The sequence below is a fragment of the Marmota monax genome, unplaced genomic scaffold (genome assembly GCF_021218885.2).
Source record: "Marmota monax isolate L192 unplaced genomic scaffold, Marmota_monax_Labrador192_F-V1.1 WCK01_AAM20220418_F8-fsc00022, whole genome shotgun sequence".
Lineage (NCBI taxonomy): Eukaryota > Metazoa > Chordata > Mammalia > Rodentia > Sciuridae > Marmota > Marmota monax.
Window position 1 is genome coordinate 8,676,224 of NW_026695215.1, and position 13,373 is coordinate 8,689,596.

Sequence of the window (13,373 nt, forward strand, 5' to 3'; positions counted from 1 at the left end):
GGTTTTGACCACCTCAGCAGAAACAAGCTCTTTCTCATTAAAGTATTTTAATCTTTTATTCTTAATTTTTTCATATTCCCAATTTTTATTCTTTTTATTTACTTTTTAAAATTTGATTTCACTCATTTTATAATTTTATAAATGTTTTCTTATTTTGCAAGGTTGTGTGTGTGTGTATTCTCATTTGTCAAAGTTTTTCTGTGCCAGCAATTTCTGTAAATCATTAATATTTCTTAAAGTCTAGCTTTAAGTCTACCTTCTAATAATTAAAAATATTAGAAATTTAATTCTCTTATTTTCTCAGAATTTTAGGAATGTTTTATTTATATGTTTATTTATCTCTACAAACCAATCCCAATAGAGTTTTTTTTTTCATTTAAGAGATAAAATAATATAATTTATGAAAAACTTCCAGAGGTAGGAAGGTAAGCCCATTGCTTAAGTAGAGACAAAGAGACAGATGCAGGCCAGAACAATTTCCACTGTAAAATTCAGCCACAGGTCGAAAGTAAACACCAACATAAAAAAATCACATCACTCCACACATGAGAAAGGTATTCTTTCCAACGAGTACAGACAATTAAAATCAATTTGAGATCAAAATACATAAAAAATAAAATGTCTGAAAGCTAGATTCTCCTGTCTCTCCACTAACAAGGAATAGAAGTCTATCACCTACCAACAGTGATCACCAAATAGTGAGATCAGAGGTCAGCGACTAGTGGGTCCATGGGCCAACTGTCTATTTTTTCTTTTTTTTTTTTGGTACTGGGAATTGAACTCAGGGGCACTCACCCACTGAGCCACATCCCCAGCCCTATTTTGTATTTTATTTAGAGACAGGGTCTCACTGAGTTGCTTAGGGCCTGCCTTTGCTGAGGCTGGCTTTGAACTTGCTATTCTCCTGACTCAGCCTCCCAAGGGGCTGGGATTACAGGCGTGTGCCATGGTGTTTGGCTACCACTGCTATTTTTGAAAGACACACAAATAAAAGATTTAACACTTTAATACAGTTGAAAGTGAATAAAAATAGTATTGTGGGACATGTGCATAAGAAATTAAAATTGTAGTAGCTATACTTAGTGTTATTGGCCCTAGCCATGCTTGTTCATCTACACATTGTCTGTGGTTGCTTTTGATTATTATTATCTGAATGTTTGTATCCCCCCTCACCCCGACCCAATCCATACGTTGAAATCCTAACCCCCAAAGTGATGGTTTGGGGAAGTGGGGCCTCTGGGAGGTGATTAGCTCAGGGAGGTGGTGCCTTGCTGAGGACAATCAATAACCTTGAGAAAGAGGCTGATGGGAGACACCCCTTCTACCAGGTGAGGACCCAGGGAGAAGCCGTCATCTGTGTACTAGAAAGTGGGCCCTCAGTAGGCACCTTGACCTTGGGCTCTCCAGCATTCGAAACTTCGAGAAACATATTTTTGTTGTTTATGAGCTACATTGTTGATGGTACTTTGAGTAGCTATGTGTCATCACTAAATCCAAAATACTCCCCTAAAAGCTGATGTGTTGAAAACACAGCTCAGTGCCTCAAGGTTCAGAGGTGGGGCTTTTAGGGAATGATTGGAGCAGGAGGTCTCTCTCCTCATGGATTAATCCATTGCTAGTTGAATGGACTACTGGAAGGTGGGAACTAGTGTGGAATAGCTCTCTGGGGTCATGCCCTAGAAGGGCATCTTTTCCCTGGCCCCATTATCTCTTTGTACTTGCTGGCTGGCATGAGCTGAGCCGTGTTCCTCTTCCATACTCTTCCACCATGATGTGCTACCTCACCTCCAGCCCAGAGCCATGGAGTTGGCTGACCAAGGCTGAGAGCTCAGAAACTCTGAGTCCCAAATAAACTCTTCCTCTAAGTTGCTCTTGCCAGGCACTTTGGTCACAGTGATAAAAATCTGACTAACATACCATCTAAAAAGATCAAAATAGCACTACCATGGCAGAGTAGAGTAGTAGCAACAGAGACCATATGGTCTCTGAGCCTAAAATATTTACCATCTGGCCTTTTACAAAAATAGCTTGCCAGGCCTTGCATGAAACCATAACATCAAATCCCAATCATTGTTGCCATCAATGGAAAATAGCTTGTTGGTTATGTAAAAATCAGAAACAAAATCAAGAAAAGAAACTTAGTGCAGGAGAAAAAGGACTATGGAAAGAGAATGAAGAGTGCTATTGCCAATACTCTGAAACAATTAAAAATGAACATTAATATTAACAGTATTAGCATCACAAGCCTTTGTGGACCTACTTACCAGTCTTTGTAAAATTTTTCTGTGAAATTACCTGGGAATGGTACTTTTATATGACAGTGCTTTAATAACTGTTTTTCTAGGTCTGCTTTGGAAATTCCTCTATAGTCACCATTTTTGCTATGGCCAATTGTTTAAGATTACATTTTCATGGAAAATTGCACATTTATCTTGATTTTAAAAAATATTTGCTTTGATTTGTAAAAAAAAAAAAAAACTAGTAATACAGACTTGCATGTGTGTATGTATTTGTGTGTGCTCAGAAGTGTCTCTCAATGGTTATTTCTAGCTTGTTACTTCTAGGTTTGTGCTTGCCTTTAAAAAACAATTAAATTAGCTATTTTTTTGTTGTTGTGGTTGAATATTTTCAGGAACCACTATTATTATTTCTACTATTTATCTGATTTCTACCTCATTAATTTCTGCTTTTATCATTATAATTTTTCCCTTCATTCTAGTTTTTTGGTCAACCTTGTGTTTTTTCAAACTTTGTTAGAAAATACTATTCTGTATTTTTTTATTGATGTATTTATGTATGACTGTGCATTTTCTGTAAATCTGTACTTTATCCTGTGATATGTAGTATTTGATATGTAGTATTTCCATTATAAGGGTGTTCCAGAATTCCTACAATTTCATGGTCCTCCCTTTATCTGAGAGGATTTTTTGTAAAGAATTTTAAAAATTTTAGGTAAAAGAAAATAATTATACATGCCTTGGTTCTCTGTTTTGGATTTGGGGGGTTTCCTTAATTATTTTCTCAGTTTGGGCTTCTATTCCATTTCATAATGATAATGGACTATTATTTGTGTTTTGTTTGTTTGTTTGTTTGTTTGTTTCACGGAGACCTCAGAAATCGTGGAGCAGAAGATGTAAGCCAGGTCCACAGAATGAATGAGCATAATAAAAGTGTTGTTTTATATCAATGAGTTTTCAGGTAATTTCTTATTTTTGTAATTTATAGATAACTGGGATATGATAGGACATCGAGAAATCTTACTTTATGATTTTAGACTTAAAGGTCCCTGGCAATGGATGTAATATTAGAGGTCATAAGATCCAATCAGACATTGAATGTTTGAATCCCCTTTAAATGAAATTGCTGGTCATCCTCATATAGACCCTAGGCAGGTACCTCCATGTCTGGCAGTTTCCTGATTTAAAAAGCCTTCATATTCAGCGTAGTACTTTTTTTCTTCCTGGCTTTAGCTAGTAGGACATAATATAAAAGAAAAAAATTAGGAAGACTGAGAAATCACACATTAATATAGACCAGACCCAGATTTTCCAAAAGAGATAATGTATGTAATTGTTTTCTGGTTCAGTTTTTCTAACATTTAATAGAGCCAGAGTAGGTGTAACAGCTTTTATACTTTCTGCTTTTAGCTTCTGTTTTCTATAAGACAAAGACAATTTCAAAATGGTACTTTGTTCGGTATACAATTTATCAAATATCTGGCAGTCAAAAATAGCTAGTCAGACTGACTGATTTTTTTTCACTGTTATGAAAGCATTTCTTTGACTAACAAAAGAAAATATTAGGATTTATATGACTATGTTCTTTTGCCTTTAATGAGGTACAAAAGTGCCATCTGTTTCTATTATTTGTGCCCATGGCTGGCTACTGACCTCGATGTCCAGAATAGGTAATTGGTGAGTCATAGCTGTGCTTCTATGGAGTTTATAAATTATTTAGTGATTAGCTGAGTTTTGTGATCTAAGGATTAGAAACTGTTTTCAAATGTCCATCACTCATAAATCTTGGTTGGGGTTGTGTTTGGGGATGACAAAACTTCCAATATCCTGAAGGCTTTGGGTCCAGTCCTGAATTCATCTTAGCTCTCCACGTCTGGTGTCATTTCCACCCTTCTCAGGAACAGCCCCCAGTGACTTTCTTGAACTTAAAAAGCCAGTTTTGAGGATCGATCTCAAATTCTCCAGGAATTGACCCAAATATCATGACTGCGATGGGTCCCGGTCTATAATAGACCGTTGTGACTCACTGCCAGGCCAGACTTGTCAGTCTGTATCCCCCAAGAACTGAAAAATCCTGAAATGACATCTTCAGTTTGAAAACACTGAACTTACCTTAACTTTTAAATTATATTTTAATTTCAGTTTTCCAGTACCATTATTATTTAACAATAAAATTTGGGAATTTTGACAGCACACACACAAAAAAAAGAAAAAGAAAAAAGAAACAGAAGTGACAGATTTAATCAGTTGGAAGATAGAAAAATTAAGAAGTTGCATCTAGAAAATTCAAGGGAAACAACTGGAAACTTCTAAAATAAATGAATTGAGTTTTAAAAACTTGTTTTAACATCTATGCTACCTATAGGTAGTGGGTATATATGGGGGAAAATAAGTCTCCTTTTATAATATTTCTTAAATGTTCAGAAAAATGGAATTATCTCATCTTGTTCAAGACCTATGAGAATAAAAGTCTAAAATTTTACCGAGAGAGAATTATTGAATAATTTTAAATAATTCTTTATATTATCTCATATAATGTTGACTAAAAATTTGGTATGTACAGTGTTACTCTAGTTATGTTAGCATCAACTTTATGAATAAAAATGTGACCAAAAGGAGGTACAAAAAATAGTATTTAATATTAGTTTTGTTGTTATTTTTAGTTCAAATATTCTTACATTTCCAAAAATTTTTGAGTACATATTGTATAATTTGAGTTAAATTCTAAAATTTTAAAAATAATGTTGAGACTTTACTGTAAAAAATATAAATTCCCTTAAAATTTGGGAAAATTAATTGCATTAAAATTAAGTCAGGGTGTGACCATTTCTAAATTCTACAAGTGATGGTGCATAAAGTCATTTGATTTATAAGAACTAGAAAGGATTTATTCTCTGAATGCAACCCTTTTTTATTTTAAAGAAAATGCAGGATATCATATTGTTTCAACCTCAACTATTTTGGGATATGCTTCTAACGTATAAAGAATCTTTTTTGAAATAATACCATAATATTATTATCACAGATAAACATTTAACAATAATTTCTTAATATGAAATATCCAGTCAGTATTCAATTTATGAATCATCTCCAAATTTTTAACATTGCTTAAGTCAGAATTTAAATAGGATATATGTGTGGCAATGGTTGATGAGTCTCTCTAGTCTCTCTCGTTTGGTAGTGCTTCATCTTTTTAGGACTCGAATTTTATTTACTGGACAAACTAGGTCTTTTAACAGACTTTATTCCATGTAGATTGCTGAGAGCCACAGCCGAGTCTGTATGGCCCCTGGCATTTTGCCAACAGTATTGATTGACAGTCGAGGCATTACTATCCGCCTCTGCCACTACTTTTGAGTTCTCGCACTATTTTAGAGTTCTCATGGGGATTTCCGGGGATTCCCCGAGAGTGCCCATTGGTTGGGGAAGTGCAGGAGGAGGGATTTCCCGGAGATATATTTCCGGCTGGGGGTTCCTGGACCAGCCACGTGGCGTTCGGGAGGATTCCCCGGGAGCTGTGTGAAGTGTTTTCCTGCAGTTCAAAAATAAAGTTTGTTCCTGCTTCAGTGGCTCGTGATTTGTGCCCAGCCAGAGTGCGGTAGTAGATTGGTTGGATTCTGTTCATTATTAAAGCCCTATGTTTTGTTTATTAAATCTTTGTATTTTCCTGTGCATTTCAAATTACTTTTCTGTAATTATTTTAAAAGGTGTTGAAAAGTTTTGACATATCCATCATTAGGATATGGGATATCTTTGTTTCTCTTTTGAATCTCAGCTTGTTTCCGGTAGAATCTAGCAGATGTAAGGCTGTGATATTTTTCAAGCCAATCAGAAAAACAAACACACAAATCACACAATTTACACCTGGCTTTCTCTTTTGGATTCTCACTCCTGGGCAACCATTCCCTACCAAGGGCAACCTAAGCTTACATTCCATATTTCCTAGGGACTTATGGTAATGTCTGGATATTGGTTGTCACAACTGGGAGCGTAGTACTTCTTTCCATCTAGTGCCTGGATAGGGATATTGCTTAACATCCTACTATTTACAGGATAGAGATTTCTAGTACAGTCTTCCAGCCCAAAATCCAACTGATTCTGGAGTCAGCCATCTTTCTCTAAGGGAAGTCAGCTGCTGTGTAACAAGAACGAGTATTTTGATACCGTCATACTGAAGAATCCAGTTGTAGATTTTCTATAAAAGTCTCATAAAAGCTTCCAGGTAAGAGCTTTCAGTTGTCAACTTTCAGCTATATGAGGGAACTAAACATTCATTCCACATGAGTCCTCAGATCACTACTGCTTTAGCTAAACTTTGCTTGGAACTGACAGAGTCCAAGTGAGAAATGCCCAGCCACGTCCTTCCTGAATTCCTTGCTCATAAAATTATGAGAGAAATAAAAATGTTGTTGTAATCCACTGGTGATTGGATTGAATTGTCATAGAAAACTGGAGACTGAAATTAATCATTACTTAGATTCATTCAAATCAGGAGTTGTAAAATGGCTATAATTCTTTCTTTCTTGATTTATTAATTGGAATATTTTATAAAGAAACTTCTCAGTTGACTACTTGATTTCATAAATTAAGTTTGCCTAGAAAAATCAGTATGACTATTTGACTTTACAACGTAGTAAAACTATCAAGTTTTTAAAAATAAGACAATAAAACTGGGGAAGAAAATGTTGAAATGAATTTTTGAAACCAAGAAGGGGTTGATAGGTATCTTAAAAGACAATAGTTACATTGATGGTTGCCTGTTCAACAGTTACAATAGAGGGCAGATATCAGTGGATGATGGCTTGAATTTACTGGAAGGAAATAATTACCATACTAGAATTTTATATCCATGAAAATATCCTTTGAGAATAAATGCAAAATACTGGTCCAATTCAAATTAATCATTACAATAAAAATACTTTGAGGTTTTTAGTAGTTATGAGATTGCCACACGATTTTCTAGCCAAAGAAGAAGAGTTTCACTGACATCAATGAGGGGCCGGATGACTGTGTTATACCAATGTGAAGAGTCACAAATGACCACACTAACACTGGGCTTGACCTACAGTGTTCCAAGGAATCTTCATGTTCCTTTTGCCCCTCTGTGACCAGAAGTAAAGAACTAAATTCCTGAGTCAAATGTCTAGAAATCGTCTCAAGATTGCTTCTGAACTCACCTCAGATTGTAACATAAGAAAATAGTACATTTTAAAAGTGTTACTCTCCTGGACTTTGAGAAATTGTTTAAAAACAAAACAAAACAAAGATTGATTTCTCAAATAATGCAGGCACTGACAAGTAGTGAGACTGACATCAAAGTCTGGAAACTGTGGAAATTCAAGTTGTTTGGTACCAATTCATCTGATATACTGCTACCCGGTGTAAATTGAGAGGCAAATTCCTATCTATTGAGAAAGTAGCTCTTGTGTGGGAAAAAAAAAATCTTAGTGCATGTTGATTGCTGTTGATAATTTTGACAAGATAAAGTTAGAAAGAATTGGGAGGTTTTACTAGCATTAATAACAGGAGCAATGGAAAAAATCCAGAAACAGGTTTGGAAAAGCTGTTTGTAAATCTGTTCTAAGAGTTGGCATTTTAAAATATGGCCCCCTCCAAAAAAAAAATACACAAACAAACAAACCCCACCACCAAATTCTAATCAAACTTCTAATTCAGGTTACAGATCAAATTAAGATGTGGTCTTTCTACCTGTTTATTCCAGATGGTCTTATGGACACCATAATTCCATCAAGAATGGAAGTTGTGGGGTTTTGGAAGCAAACAAGACTGGAAAGAACATTGGTGGTCATTGTATAGGGAACCCTAAGTAAACAGAACTAAGCTTTTGAAAAAAATTGTATTGCTGAAGAAATCATGAGCCTCAACCCCAAAAGTCTTGAATTTGGGGGACATAAGCTACATTTGAAACCCTTGCATAAGCAGGAAATGGGCTATACATATCTTACAGGACCTGTTTTCTAATACCATTTCCAATATGCCTAAGTAAGAAAATTGAAAGTGAAGAACATGGCAGAAGAAGAAACAAGGCTTTAATGCCTAATGGACATGGGTTTTCCACCAAAAGAACAGACTGGTCTAATTCTGAAAATTCCAAACCCATGGCCTTCATAATGCCTGACCTATAGGATTTCTGCCACCACCTACTGCTCTGTTCCTTCCAGATTCTTTTTCTAAACCATAATCTTTACTCAATTATCCTATCCCTGTGACACAATGGCCTGTTGAGTATAAACAGAGTGGAAGATAACTCTATTTCTTCAGACATCGGTTTCCAGAAACAGAACAATGTACATGACAGCTTGCTATGATTTGCATGTGAAATGTCCCCCCAAGACCCTGTGCTAATGCAGGAATGTTTGGAGGTGAAATGTTTAGATTATGAGAACTCTAAACTAATCCATGGATTGATTTATTTGATGGATTAATAATTTGAAAGGACTTCGTGGTTGGTAAATGAAAGTGGGGTGGAGCTAGAGGAAGCTGGTCTCTAGGACTGTACCCTGGAGATTTTATCTTGTTCCCCTAGCTCTTCTTTTTCACTCCCTGGTTCCTGTCACAGATGAGCAGCTTTCTCCTTCCACACCCTTCTGCCATGAAGTTCTGTCTCCCTTCATACCCAGAGCAAGGGAGTCGGCCAACCAAGAATTAAGCCTCTGAAACTATGAGCCGAAATAAAGCCTTTCTACTCTAAGTCATTCTTGTCAGGTGTCTTGGTCATAATGATGACCAAGAGAAGGAGGTGCATGAACCAGACCACAGAAGTCACCATGATTAGGGTTCACCTTTGCAATGGCGGTTGAGAGTGGTTCTCTGCAGTCCTCAGTTAGACATATCTCTTCATTTTTTTTTATTGGTTGTTCAAAACATTACAAAGCTCTTGACATATCATATTTCATACATACATTTGATTCAAGTGGGTTATGAACTCCCATTTTTACCCCGTATACAGATTGCAGAATCACATCCGTTACACATCCACGTTTTTACATAATGCCATACTAGTGACTGTTGTATTCTGCTACCTTTCCTGTCCTCTACTATCCCCCCTCCCCTCCCCTCCCATCTTCTCTCTCTACCCCATCTGCTGACATATCTCTTCATGAAGGTTGACTTAATAAGCAATTGGATAATTTGAAAGGCTTTCCCCCATTACAGACAGACAGTATTTCAGTTGAAATGCAGTTGGAAAATGGAAAAACTTGAAGACAGACATACTGATGCAGCTTGATATCCATATAGTTGAGTGAACTTATTTTTTAAAATGATAAAAAAAATTAGTTTAATTATCACTAAGAAAGTTGAAGTTTTCTATTTTCCCCTTTTAGCCCTTTGTGCTACCATTAGACTATTGTCAATGAGTCATCATAAGCAAAGCAGACTGCAGGTGTTGATAATGATCACTTATACATTATCACACTGTTCCAAAGCTGCACTTTGATACTTGTTCCAGATTTAGCTATTTTTATTTTAATTGGTACTTTTAGAGATTTGGTACCTATCCAGCTGGCATGGTCCAGCAGGTGAGGCAGAGAAATAGCACTTTTGTCATGGTTAAAAAATGAAAGTAAATTGACTAGCATCTATCAATGATAATTTGAAAGAGGCCACTGCTTCTTTGTTGACTCATATATTCAGAAGATAATGGCAGAGGGTATTGTCCTCTGGGAAGACTTGTACTCTTAGCACACAAAAGAGATATTGAAAACACCCACAAAATAGCATGAAGAGCAAATAAGGAGCATTAATATAGTTTAATAATTGTTGATTTTGATGTTTTATCTATCACTAATAAAATTAACATTTATTGGTCCAATCAACAGACCAATGGTTGAGACATAAATAACAACATAAAAATAATGTATTTGTTCGCTAATCATTGAGGAAATTTGCACATTTCTTTTGTATTCCCTCTGACAAGCTCTTAACACTGGTCCTATGCCTAAATGAGTATCATGTTTTACCCAAAATCTCAATACATGAATCTTGGAAATAATAGTCATTCTATACTTACTTGTTGATGTTGCATAATCTTTAATTCAGAAGCAACTGATATGTTTTATTATAATATTCCATAAAGCATTTGTAGGTCATTCACCATGAATTTCAATAGTCTTGCTTCCCAGTCATTTCATTTTTTGTTTGCTTGTTTGTTTGTTGGACTAGAGGGACTATATTCTCTGATCTGTTAGTTTAATGGGAAATTTTTTTTCATATAACTGTTAGCTCCATTTCAGTCCCCAGTACTTTCCCTTTCCACTCCCCTCCTTCTTCCCCCAATCCTCTTCTGCTAATCTGTTGGTCTTCCTTTTATTTATTTTACAGTTATAGTTATATATAGAATTGGAAGGTGTTGTGATGTATTCATACATGTACACAGCATGATTCTGTCCACTGCCCTCCCCACTTTTCCTTTCTCTCCCCATCCCTCCCTCTTAGGCCCTGGCCTCTACTCTCCATCCACTTCTATTTTTGAGAGACCCTCTTTTGTTATTTTTCTCTGTAGCTTTCACATATGAGGGGAAACACTTGACCCTTGACTTTCCAAGTATGTCTTATATTTATACTACAAGGACTATATTCTCTGATTAGTTAGTTCACTAGAAATCTTTGACATATCACTGCAAGGGGATTTTTACTGCTATTCTTTCTTCAATCAGTTCCAAACACTTTAGTTTTTAAAACTATAAATGTCCATAAAACCTAAGAAGGTAGAATCTGACTGATCCAAAATAATCCCATACTATTTTTCTTCATATTATTTAGAAATTGTGCAGATAGATTGTTCTTATTAAAGAACTTTGTTGCTATTAGGATAAGAAACTTGAGACCTTTTTGCTGACTTCCTTTCATTAGCGTAATCAATCAGAGTTATAGTTTGAATTCAAACCAAGGGAGAATACTATGTAGAATTAAAAAATGAAGGCCAGGGTTGTTGAACATTTAGATGTCAGAATCTGAGATGGAACAATGAGAAACTCACAAATTCATGCCTAGCCATCTGTGTGTGTGTGTGTGTGTGTGTTTAAGGACACATGTAAGTTGAATATTGACGTATACACATACATGATTATATGTAACATTGAATATTAAATTCAATATGGAATTGATGGCAGTGTATATCCAGTATTGTAGGTTGAATTTTGTCTCCCATGCAGATATGCTGAAATTCTAACAACCAGTACTTGCAAACATGACCTTATTTAGAAATAAGGTCTTTGCATTAAAGTAAAATGAGGTTATTAGGTAGACCCACGATCCAGCATGATTGGAATCATTGTAGGAAGAGGAGACAACCCAGAGAGAACACCACTTGACATCAGAGGCAGATTTGGGTTCAGCAGCTGTAAACCAAGAAGGGCAAAGAATCACCAGCAAAGTACCAGAAGCTAGGAAAACACAAGGAAGTATTCTTCCCCAAAGCTTCCAGAGGGAGCATGGTCCTGCACATACCTTGATGTTGTATTTCTATATATGGAAGATAGAAATACAACATCAAGATATATATATTAAGCCACCCAGTTTGCAGTCCTTCATTACAACAGCCCCAGGAAACTGACCCATCCAGCTGCAAACAGCTGAAAAAGAAAACTAAGTTTTTCAGGTGGTTAGTTAAACATGTGAAACCAGTTCACATTTTGATAACACCTTTGGTCCCAACAACTTATCAAAGGTGTGTAAAATATAAAACAAGAAATTTAGAAGGACAATGCCCTCCTCGAATACAAAGGCAACATCATTTTAAGCAGAAACAAAAAAAGAAATGCAAGATTGTGCGCAGAGTAGATGCTATGACATTTCTGAGTTTGGGCTCTCAGTAGGCAGAAGTTTTCAGGACATAAAGTGCATCCTCAAGAAAGGCACAGATTTGACATTTGTTACTTGAAGTCTAGAGCCAGTTACAGTTCCTGGTGAGAAATAGAATAGATAGAGTTATGGCCTCATGACCAGGAGATGTGCAAAACCACCCCCAATAGAAATGAAGCTGAGAAAGTCAATTTTACCAAGCTTCCAAGGGGCCAGACATGCTTATTTTGTAACCACCATTTTGGAGAAGAGTAAAGGCACAGGGCTAGTGGACCCCTGTCTGTCTATACCACAGTAAACAGCAGGATGCAAGCTCAGCAGTGCAAACAGATGCAAAGTTCTTCAATAAACTAATGTTAAACAAAATTGGGGGTGGGTAAGTGAATTTGCCATAATTAATTAGGGTATTTTCCAGGGTTACAAAAACAGTTTAACCTCATGAGATCCATTACTCCAGAAATCTCACATAAAAAAATCAAAAAAGAAAATAAATCATATGATGACAAATGCTTAACATGTCTTTAACAAATTCCCAAACTAATTTGTTTGTTAGGGTTTGGATGTGAGATACACCACCTCCCCTCCGGAAAAACAAAACAACAACAACAAAAAAACTCACATTGAGCAATGTAGCAATGTCCAGAGGTGTCATGATTAGACTATGAGGAGACTCTCCAACAGTGGGTTCTATTAACCAGGTGATTAATCCCTTTGATGATTAATAATTTAAGTGTAGATTGCTGGTGGAGTAGTCAACTGTGGACAGGTGGGGAGTGACTGGAGGAAGCAAGTCACTGGGGACATCCTCTTTGGGTTATATTTTGTCCCTGGCTCCTCACTGTCCCTCTCTGCTTTCCAGCTGCCATCAGCTAAGCCACCTGCCTGGACCTCACCCATCCACCATGATGTTTGCCTCACCTCAAGCCCACAGCAATGCAGCCAGGCAGCCATGGACTGAACTTCTGAAACCAGGAGCCACAATGGACATTTCCTCCTCTAAGCTGTTCTTTGTCAGGTATTTGGGTCAGAGTGACAAAAAGTGGACTAGTACATCACACTTGGTAACTCACAGGTAAACTGTATATTTTTTTTTAACTTCTCTAACTTAATTTTAGCCACATGTCCAGTTGGGACAAGAGGAGCTAGGGTGTGGCTCAGTGGTAGAGCACTTGCCTGGCATACCTGATGCCCTGGGTTCAATACCCAGCATTGCAACGAAACAATCAAAAGGAGCTACAATAAAACACTGAGATTTCCATACAGTAAGGGACAAGAAAGTGATACCTCGGTACACAGCTTCTATTCAACAGC

At 36.5% G+C, this 13,373-nt stretch overlaps 1 long non-coding RNA gene across 1 annotated transcript in view; it reads left to right on the plus strand.

The window, feature by feature from the left end:
• LOC124084217 (uncharacterized) overlaps positions 1–13,373 on the plus strand; it is a 49,646-nt gene that overhangs the window by 5,490 nt on the left and 30,783 nt on the right. The window contains exons 3-4 of the long non-coding RNA XR_006849058.2: positions 3,108–3,198; positions 12,922–13,077. This is a non-coding gene — a long non-coding RNA (uncharacterized LOC124084217). The remainder of the gene's footprint in view (positions 1–3,107; positions 3,199–12,921; positions 13,078–13,373) is intronic.